Genomic DNA, 10895 nt, shown 5'->3' with positions numbered 1-10895 from the left:
TTATTTCTAACCAACCCTACTTTCTGACCACCTCGTTCATTTGCAACAGACCAATACGAATGCACACCCGCATTCTAGATTAGGCCTATCAACCCTCCATACAACATAAGTTAATTTGTGTCACTTCATCCACCTCATCAACCCCACACTGAGACCAACCAATGGGACCCTCGCCCTCCGCAAAAAAACACTTTACCTCCATCATCATGTTGGTTACCATTTTAAAATGGGAACCTATCTCTATGTATGTACATCCAAAACCACCTTTTCATTTTTTTGGCAAGTGTACAATTTTTTTTTAGGAAAAGGGCTCCCACCCATATTTTCATACTTTGTACATAGCGGAAGTCTCTAGTCGCCCTTGGTCAAATCTAGCACATCATCCACGTTCATTTATCCTCTTCATGCTAGTGAGATTATACTCACACCTACCTTGGATGTCCTACTGACTCTAGGGCCACTCCTCTTAGAAGAATTGTTTTGGCTGTCGCCACTTGCATTACAACTCCAACCTGGGGCAAGTTTTCCAGATCCACTTATATTGTCAAATTTCATTATCATGTCTTATTGACCCATATTATTACAGTTTGTTTCACTCCACACCTTAATTTCCTGAATCATCATCTTGAGTGGTTGAAGCTTCTTTCTTGTCGACTTCAACCCCCATCTTCTAGGATCGAGGCAGTACCTTGGATGCTTCCCCCCATTAAGGGATGTCCTCGAGTGGCACAGTGGGAATCACTCTTGCCCATTGATGTCATCGATCTCCCTGGAATTTGACACCAACATAAGCTTTCATGTCAGGGTGGTATGGTACTTCGCGACTGTTGCAATTCTCTCATTTAGTCAAATACCCACGCATTGCCCAGTACCTCATTCAACAATACTTACATTTTTATGTGTGGGAGATACTTGCATCCAAAGACCCATGCATCCATAATCTCCTCACTCAAGTAGTGCTTCACCTTTTTTTATGCATGGAGGCACCTAGTTCAGTCTGTTTGTCAAAAAAACGCCCTTGCAGGCGTCAACAGTTATAATCATCAGGCATCAGCATGTCAACCACCACAATGTTGACCTGATAGGACTATTTCCTGTTTGATTGTAATAACTAGTCACTATTCATCGTAATGAGCATTGGACATGCCCGCCTCGTATAAGCACCTTTTTCATAGCATGGTTATCTTTTATCCTCACTTAAGGATTTTTCCTACTCATCTCTGCAACAATTTATTCTCTTTATCAAGAAGTTGATCAGATTTTCAATCAGAAAAGAAAATGTGATATATTTTGGATATATGTTTTCTCCTAAGCTCATGCATTAGGATGAAATTGTTAACACCATAAAATCATACACACATTTGTGCAATCCAAAATATGCCCAAAGTCGTCCAGCAGAACGTACAGGTGAAGGTTTTCTAGTTGAAGACATTATGAAAGATCAAAAATTTAAAATTTTGCAAAGGTCTCATATGAAAATTTGAGTTGTGTTACCTATATAAACATCAAAATTACAACTGCACAACATTTCCCTCGAAAGTTGCACGGTCGAAGAAAAAAATGAGTCAGCAATTCGTGACCACTTCCCACAATTGGAAGATGAGATTCCCTTACATGTTCCAGTCAAGGACAGTGAAATTCGAGTCACCCTGAAGATATGTAGCCCTCAAATGGATCTTCTTGTCCTACTCATGATTCATTTTCATTCATGAACGAAGAGAAGGAAGAGGGATTCAAATATATATATATATAAACAAGCCATTGTAGAACCAAATGGAAGGGAATGTTATGCTGGAAAAATTGGTCTTACACAATCCTACATTTCATTGTTGAGAAGAAGTAAAGCATTAGTATGGTGGCCAAACTGCTTCTAAGCAACCCATCATTCTAGTGGAAGAAAAGTTTACTATTGATAAAATATGCATACTTCTTTGATAAAAAGAAGAAGCTTGCAAAGAGATTGAGGAAAGGAACCTCCTTGCTGAAGAGTTTTGAGCACCATAGCTCAAAAAATTCTCTTCAAGTGTTTAGTATTCATCTATTATATTCATATTCTACTTCCAGTAGTCAATAAAGGGAGCCCTTTTCCATTATTTTGTTGACTTATTTGCTTCATTAAGAATTGTTTATGTGTTTTTCTCTTTGTTTTTAGTTTACGTTTCTATATGCATTGTTTTCACCATTTGAAATTCTTTGGTTCTTCATACTTGTCCACTAACAACAACCAAACTATCTTTATTCCTTTGTATGGAACAATCAACTTCTAAGGAGGTGTATTTTGGTACCCCATTGCTACAAAAGCACTACTATAGTCATAAGACCAATTAGATCATGCATTCATTAACCGGACATTCATTAATGAAAATGTGATAAGAGCCATACATAAATCTATCATATAACCATCATAGAACCATATAGATAAAAATTATAGAACAGCCAATAAAGCCACATAATAATAAGCATAATTACTCATCAGAGACCAGAGAAACTTAGCTCTTATTAACCATATGCAAAAGCCAACCAATTTAGGTACTTCCACATACCCCCCGACCATATATTGACCTTAACCAAATCTTTCTTTCAATAAATCACCCTCTTGCCATATTCCAAGTATGAGTGTGGGATCTCATGGGATAAGCCAATCCATAAACAACCACGGGAATCCAAAGGTTAAACCACCTCCACCCTCACCATACCATGATCTCACCTAAATCGGTCCTGAGATCACAAAAACAAACTAAGATTTGATGCCTCAAAATTCCTTCACCATCCCTTGAGGAATTTTCCTATCTTCGCCCCCAACCCTTAATATTTTCCTCAGACCACCTCACTCGGATCCAAAACCTTCCGGTAATCCAAAGCTCAACCGAGAAAGAATCCCATCACACCATGGCTATTCGAAAATGGAAAGACAAGGATAAAACTACTATCAAAACCCGACAAAATTCATGCCACCAACAACAAGAAACCAAATACACGCAAGCATATACCATGCACCAAAACCAACAATGAAATCATACATGCAACCTATTACCTACTAGTATTCCCACTAAAGTTGCTTGATCCAACCTTTCCTTGCTTAATCCTTACTTTCCTTTGTCTTCCTTGTCCTTCCTTTAATTTCTTGGTCCATCCTTTGCTTGCTTAATTTCCTTCTCCTCTTTGCGCTCTCCTCCTCTCTGAGAATGATTCCAAAATTGAACAAACAAAAGGCTACAAATTGATGCTCTAATGCCTTTTTTATCATCCATGCCTCTAATTTCTTCATTTCCCATTATTTCCCTTCATTTTCCTCCTCACATGCATCCTGCGACCTTTCACCTTCCTTTTATCCTAATTTCATTTATTTTCATAATTAAAATTCCATTTAATGCCTCTTTTCCTTTTCAAAGCCTTTAACTTTGCCAATTTCCCCTTAGCCATAAACACAACCAGTGATGCCCACTAGGATAGTTTTCCCAACATTCAGCTTGGAATAAGTGTCCCGTGACCTTGGTCTTATTTTTTCTTTATTAACTTTTATTACTGGAAATTTTAACCCGAGGTTGTTACAATTCACAAATCCCTAATCCATTAACCCTGGATTAGAACATAAACATAGTTCCCTTGTCAGATCTACAAAATTCCATGTGCAAAACCATGCCCTAAACTATGGTTGGTTTTGCACAACCATCCATGCCTAGGGCTACTCATGCAAAGAATATAAGACACACCCAACATCCAAATATATTACTATAATGAATATTACAAAGTTTAGGATGCCAAACATTAATAACTACTTCATTTCTTGAAATGTTTTATGGTGCATAAAATTACCCTTGAAATATATCAATTACATATTAGTAATTACAAAGATCTATTACATTGTATTTAAAATTATAAATTTTGATTTATAATAATAAAAAAGATAAATCGACTTTGTAGTGGAGAGGCATGATTTGAACTTGAACCGCTTGAATCATTCCTAGCTTTAGCTTAAGTTTATCTAGTCTCACTTCTAGTTTTAGTTTGAAATTTTTTTATCCATAGCTCCCTAGTTCTATTGGTTTGTGTTCTTGTTGGAATTGATGTGCGTTCCAGTGTTGCAGATGTGTCGTTGATGTCATTGATTTCAACCTAGTTTATTGGGTTGTAAGTGTGTTGGGCATGCATGCGTATAGGTAGTTGCAAGTGGCTTGTGTATGGTTGAGGTGTAGATAGTCCCCAACATGCCTACTAGCTTGGAGATGGTCCTTGGTTGGATGCTGGTATGTTGCACTAGCTTGGAGGCCTTTGTTGGCATTATGTTTTCTGGTATGACTGTATATTACAGATGTTGTACTTGATGGCAACTCCAGTGGTAAGGCTCTCAGTTTGTTGAAAATTAAGAAGGACGCAGGCAATCGGTTCAGAAAGTGCGTCCCCGCAGGTATACCATACAGAACCCGCGTCCAGGGACGCCGGCCAGCCGTTCAGGGGGTGCGTCCACCCAATGCACACATTTCAAGGCAGAGAAAAGCACGTGGGGGTTTCTTGTGTGGTATCTAGCCGATGGTTTTGTGTTTCTATGGTGTCGGCTCGTGGTATTGTTCCATGTTTTGGGGAGGAGCTTGCCTATATAAAGCAAAGGTGTTCATTTGGATTGAGCAAGAGTCTTGGGTTGAATATCTTATTTGGTGAGATCTAGTTCAGATCTAAGAGGGCAAATCTTCTAATGGACTGTGATCTCTATGACGCATGATCAGATCTGGTAGATCTGACTGTTTGGGTTTGTTCTGAAGTCTTCATATCTTTTATATCTGAAGGGTCGCAGGTTCAGTGAAGGAAAAGTGCGTCGTGACGCAGGTACTGTAAAGGGCAAGTGCGCCGAGACGCAGTACAGTAGAGAGAGACCTACGTGGGGACGCAGGGAAATCAAGGTTCAGGTGCGTCTCTGAAGCAGAAGGACGCGGCGCGATAGTGTTTTCAGATGCGTCTCTGTAGCGAAAGACGCAGCGCGATAGTATCCTTGGGTGCATCCCTGAAGCAACAGAATGCAGAGCAGACAAAGGAACAGTGCGTGGGCACGCAGCGAAGCAGAAGGACATCTGCGTGTGGACGCAGAGTAACAGAAGGTCAACAGTGTTTGGTCGCAGGCCACAGAAAAGAAAACTGTGCCTCTGTTTTAAAATGTTCTGTTGATTGAATTTCTCTGTTGATAAGGTGTTCTGGGTTAGTTCTGTTATTGCTGATCTGATATCTGTAGTGGTCTATATCTGTTAAGTACTTGTTGATCATCTGATGCTTTATGAAAAGCAGTAGGGGGTTGTAGCTCCCTTCCAGGAGTAGACTGGAAAACGAAAAAGAGAGAGAGTTGTAGCTCTCCGCAGGTTGCAGCCTGCGTACTGGTAAAGGACTGCACCAGTACAAAATCATTGTAAAAGAAGTTTCTAATTTGAAAGAAGATAGAGACATATTGCAGCAGGTGGTTTTCACCCACATTGGGTTTCCACCTTACATCTTGTGTTCTTTGGTGTGACTATCTGATTTTTCATGCTCATTATTTTATGGTACTGATATGCAAAAATAATTCAAAGATCAAATAAGGAAGATTTATTAAATTGCTTGATAATACTGATTCACCCCCCCTCTCAGTATTATTTCCAACAATTGGTATCAAAGCAGGTCCTTCAGAGAAGCTTGATCGCTTGAAGGTAGATCGTTCATCATGAGCAACTACGAGAAAGAAGCATCAATCAGGCCACCTATTTTTGATGGGACAAATTTCAATTATTGGAAGGTAAGAGTTACTGCATATCTTCAATCTCTTGGTACAGAAGTTTGGAACATTGTAGAAACAGGCTATGCTTTTCCTTCAGCTACTCCTACAGATCCAGCTGAGAAAAAGCAGTATGAAACAAATGCAAAAGCAGTCAGTACTCTATTAGGAAGTATATCCCAAACAGAATTCATGAAGGTCATGCACTTCTAATCAGCAAAAGAGATATGGGACAAAATGATCACTAGCTATGAAGGAGATGAACAGGTAAAACAAGCTAAACTTCAAACTCTCAGGATTCAATATGAGACTCTCAAGATGTATAATGATGAAAGTGTGGCTAATTATTTTCTTCGGGTAGATGAGATTGTTAATTGTATGAAAAATTTGGGTGAAGAAATAAAAGAGACTATAGTAGTTCAAAAGATTCTAAGATCATTATCCCCCAAGTTTGAATCTAAAGTATCTGCAATAGAAGAAAAGGAAAATCTCCGTGTTCTCACTATGTCTCAGCTACATGGAATTCTAACTGCTTATGAAATGAGAAAGGGAGGTCCATCAGATAGAAGGGAAGCTGCTTTTAAGGCATCAGGCAAAGAAGATTACTATGAAGCAAGCCATGTTCCAGAAGAAGAGGAAGAAGAATCAAATTTTGTCAGAAATCTTCAAAGGGGTTCTGGAAGGTTCAGAGGTAAGCTACCTTTCAAATGCTTTGCTTGTGGAAGAGTAGGTCATTATGCTGCAAAATGTCCTTATAAGGATAAAGGAAAAGAACCTGCTAAATGGAACAAGAAACAAAGTGCAAATAAGAAAAGCTACTACACCCATGAAGATAGTGATGGCTTATCAAACAGTGATGAAGATGAACAAGGTAATAAATATAAGCTGTTAATGGCATTTGAAGATGATCATTATAAGGATGCTGTAGATGTGGATAATCTCTATGGTGAAATTAATAGACTCAAGAGATGCATAGAAGAAAAGAATGTGATCATTGATACTTTGCAATTTCAAATTGATGAAAAGGAAAAACATCTTGAAAAACTAGAAGGTGAAATTGTTGGTCTCAGAAAAGAAATTGAGAAAACAAAAGCTATTAATCTCAAGTTTGTCAAAGGATCTGAAACTTTGGATGAGATTATCAATGTGCAGCGGTCTCCTCTAAACAAGACAGGTTTGGGCTATAATGGAGAAACCTCTCAAGCATCCACCTCAAAAAGTTATCTTGATGCAGCAAGAAGAAATGAGCAGAAGAACAATGAAGATAATCAGGTAAAGCAGGGATGAATTACAAACGGAAACTATCAGGGACAATCCATCTTAAGGGTGAACAAAAGCTACAACCAGCCACAGGTAAAATCTTCTCAGTTTGGTTCAAGAATAAATGAAAATAGAAATTACAATCAGTTGGCTGGTAGATTCAATAACCGCAGAAGCTTCTTCAATGGACAATGCTTTTCTTGCCATAACTTTGGTCACAAAGCAGCTCAATGTGTTGCATATAAAACAATCATGACTAGGGAAGCACAAAAACAAAGAAGTATGACAGGGATTACAAAAAGGACCTATAACAACTTTTCGGTTCTTGAAAATGAAGTTGAATGTTCTATTTGCAATAATTTTGGTCATGAAGACTTTGAATGCAGGAGCAGGTTTCAGGAGAAAAAGGAACAAGCCACAAGCACCAAAACATGGAGAATAAAGGAACCTCAAACAGAAAGATGTGGGATAGCATTTTATGCAGAAGGACAGGAAAATCTATGGTACATTGACAGTGGATGTTCGAAACATATGACAGGTGATAAAGAAAAACTTGAATCTTATTCTACTTTAGAAAAGGGAAAGAAAGTTTCTTTTGGAAATGATACTCCTGCAACTATAAAAGGAAAAGGTATTGCTCCTTTGAAAGAAAAGGTCAAGGCTAGAAATGTTTTGTATGTTGATGGATTGAAGCATAATCTACTAAGTGTCAGCCAGATGTGTGATCAAAAAACCGAGGTTATTTTCAGATCGAATGGATGTCTTGTTCGTGATCTTGATACAGGTAAAACAGTACTCAAAGGCAAAAGAACTCCAAATAATCTGTACATATTTGAAGAAGGACAACAACAATGCTATCTTAGCAAGGATGAAGAGCACTGGTTATGGCATCGAAGGTTGGGACATCTAAGCTTCTCACAAATAAGGAAAGCATGCAAATATCAGGCAGTTCGCGATCTTCCAGATATCAAAATTCCTGACAACACCATATGCAGATCATGTCAGTTTGGAAAACAAACCAGGACTAACTTTCCAGAGAAAGAGGGATTAGCTAGCATGCCTCTTGAGCTAGTACATACAGATACATGTGGCCCATTCAGGAAAAGAACACCTAGAGGAGAGGAATACTTGATATTATTTATTGACGATTTCTCCAAGTTTGTCTGGTTAGGACTTATGAAGCACAAAGATGAAGCATTCGAAAAATTCAAGACCTTCAAAGCCTTGGTTGAAAATGAATCAGGTCACAAAATTAAGTGCCTCAGATCCGACAGAGGTGGGGAATTTACTTCAAATGAATTTTTCGATTTCTGTGATGAACATGGGATAAGGAGAGAATTCTCTACAGCTAGAACTCCTCAGCAAAATGGAGTTGTTGAAAGAATGAACAGAACAATCCAACAAATGGCTCGTGCTATGCTTGATGAATCAGGAACTCCCACAACTTTCTGGGGTGAAGCTGCACATGCTGCGGTTATTATTCTCAACAAGAAAAATGTCCGGGTGAACAGCACTCAAACTCCTCATGAGCTCTGGAGTGGTAAAACTCCTTCGGTAAAGCACTTCAAAATCTTTGGGAGCAAATGCTATATCAAGAATACTGATGAGCAGCTTGGCAAACTTGAACCTAGAGCAGATGAAGGCATTCTTCTTGGCTATTCTCCACATAGCAAAGCATACAAATGCTACAATAAAAGACTTGGCAGAATTGTTGACAGCATTGACGTAGTGGTTGATGAGAAGGGATATATTCCTAGGCAAGTACATCATGAAGATATAGAAGAAGATGAAGGCTACCCTCAAAGACAGAATAATGAAGAAGAAGAACCCCAAGGAGAACCTCAAGAAGAACCAGAGGAGCAGACAAGAATAGAAGAGAAAACTCCATCCAGATATGTTCAGAAGAATCATCCAGAATCTCAGATTGTGGGGCAGAAAGAAGCAGGTGTACAAACAAGAAGAACTGTTGCAGAAGCCTCAAGCTATTTGGCATTACTCTCCTCTACTGAACCACAAAATGTGAAAGAAGCATGCAAAGATGAATGTTGGGTGAAAGCAATGGATGAAGAACTTGAGCAAATCGAAAAGAACAACACTTGGGAGCTGGTTCCTAGACCAAAGGATAAGAATGTTATCGGAACAAAATGGGTCTTCAAAAATAAATTGAATGAAAATGGAGAAGTAATTAGAAACAAAGCCAGACTTGTTTGTAAAGGGTATGCGCAGCAAGAAGGAATAGACTTTGAAGAAACTTTTGCTCCTGTTGCAAGACTTGAGGCCATCCGGATGTTCCTTGCTCTCTCAAGTTTTCAAAACTTCAAAGTATTTCAAATGGACGTGAAATCAGCCTTTCTGAATGGAGACTTGGAAGAAGAAGTGTACATTGAACAGCCAGATGGGTTCATTCTTGGAAATGATCCAAATCTTGTATGCCGATTAAAAAAGGCTCTCTATGGTCTCAAACAAGCTCCAAGGGCTTGGTACTACCGGTTGGACAAATATCTTCATCAACAAGGTTTCTCAAAAGGTTCAGCAGATAGCAATCTGTATATAAAATTTGAAAATGACAAATTGCTAATACTTGTTGTGTATGTAGATGACATTATTTTTGGCAGCAATGAAGAAGCTATGAGTCAAAGCTTTGCCTCGGTCATGCAAAAAGAATTTGAAATGTCCTTGCTAGGAGAACTGACATATTTCCTTGGTTTGCAAATCCAACAAAAGGAAGGAGGAATCTTTTTATCTCAAACCAAGTATCTCAAGCAGATTTTGAAGAAATATGGCATGGAAGATGCAAAACCTGTATGTACACCCATGGTCACAGGATGTAGTCTCAGGGCAAATGATGAATCTGCAGCAGTACATCAACCAACCTACAGATCTATGATTGGAAGTTTACTATATTTGACAGGTACCCGACCGGACATCATGCATGCAGTTGGAATAGATGGAAGATTTCAGGCAAATCCGAAGGAGACTCATCTTCAGGCAGTAAAGAGAATTTTCAAATATCTTCAAGGGACTCAAAATTATGGCTTATGGTATCCTAGAGATACAGATCTTACTCTTCATGCTTATACAGATGCAGATTGGGCCGGAAGCGTGGATGACAGGAAAAGCACAAGTGGTGGTGCGTTCTTTATGGGTTCTAGACTGGTATCTTGGTTCAGCAAGAAACAGAGTTCGATTGCCTTGTCTACAGCTGAAGCGGAATATGTTGCTGCTGCATCTTGTTGCACTCAACTCCTTTGGATGATGCAGACTTTGCAGGATTTTCAAATCACTTGTACACCACCTATCCCCATCTTATGTGATAACACAAGTGCAATCAGCATCTCAAAGAATCCGGTTATGCATTCAAAAACCAAGCACATACCAATCAAGTATCATTTTCTTCGGGAACAAGTGCTTGAACAGAAAGTCAAGTTGGAGTATGTTCCTTCCAAGGAACAAGTTGCTGATATTCTTACCAAACCATTGCCCAGGGACACGTTTGAATACCTCAGGCAAAAGCTGGGGGTTGTTGATGCATCATCTTGTTGAACCTCTTCTTATTGGTGGTACAGGCTCAGGGGGAGCACATAATGCATTGTTGGCATTATGGAGAAGGAGATCTTGGAAATAGTTGCAATATGTCTCTATCTCTTTCATGGTGGTGCGTTGCTGCAAATCTGGTTCATATTCAGGGGGAGCATGAGCTTAGGGGGAGCATACCCTTTGCCCTTGATGTCAAAGGGGGAGAATGAAGCTGAAGTTTGTGAGGTTGCCATCAAGTCCAAAGGGGGAGATTGTTGGCATTATGTTTTCTGGTATGACTGTATATTACAGATGTTGTACTTGATGGCAACTCCAGTGGTAAGGCTATCAGTTTGTTGAAAATTAAGAAGGACGCAGGCAA

This window comes from Pinus tabuliformis, chromosome X, assembly GCF_031772625.1.
Source record: "Pinus tabuliformis cultivar Carrire ecotype Pingquan chromosome X, CPIR1, whole genome shotgun sequence".
Lineage (NCBI taxonomy): Eukaryota > Viridiplantae > Streptophyta > Pinopsida > Pinales > Pinaceae > Pinus > Pinus tabuliformis.
The sequence above is the reverse complement of the archived record's forward strand: the minus strand, read 5'-3'. Positions refer to the sequence as shown.